General features: G+C 38.4%; 1 protein-coding gene across 6 annotated transcripts in view; it reads left to right on the plus strand.

The window, feature by feature from the left end:
* The window catches only part of dph7 (diphthamide biosynthesis 7), a 10,631-nt gene that overhangs the window by 2,597 nt on the left and 7,750 nt on the right, over positions 1–284 (plus strand). The window lies entirely within an intron of this gene.

Below are 284 nucleotides of genomic sequence, written 5' to 3' on the forward strand. Positions count from 1 at the left end.
TTCCTTTATTTTCATGACTATTTACATTGAAGATTATCACTGAAGGCATCAGAACTATGAATGAACACGTGGAATTATGTACTTAACAAAAAAGTGTGAAATAACTGAAAACATGTCTTATATTCTAGTTTCGTTAAAGTAGCCACCCTTTGCTCTGATTACTGCTTTGCACACTCTTGGCATTCTCTTGATGAGCTTCCAGAGGTAGTCACCTGAAATGGTTTCTCAACAGTCTTGAAGGAGTTCCCAGAATGCTTAGCACTTGTCGGCCCTTTTGCCTTCAC

Source organism: Etheostoma spectabile, chromosome 5 (genome assembly GCF_008692095.1).
Source record: "Etheostoma spectabile isolate EspeVRDwgs_2016 chromosome 5, UIUC_Espe_1.0, whole genome shotgun sequence".
NCBI classification, from domain to species: Eukaryota; Metazoa; Chordata; class Actinopteri; order Perciformes; family Percidae; genus Etheostoma; species Etheostoma spectabile.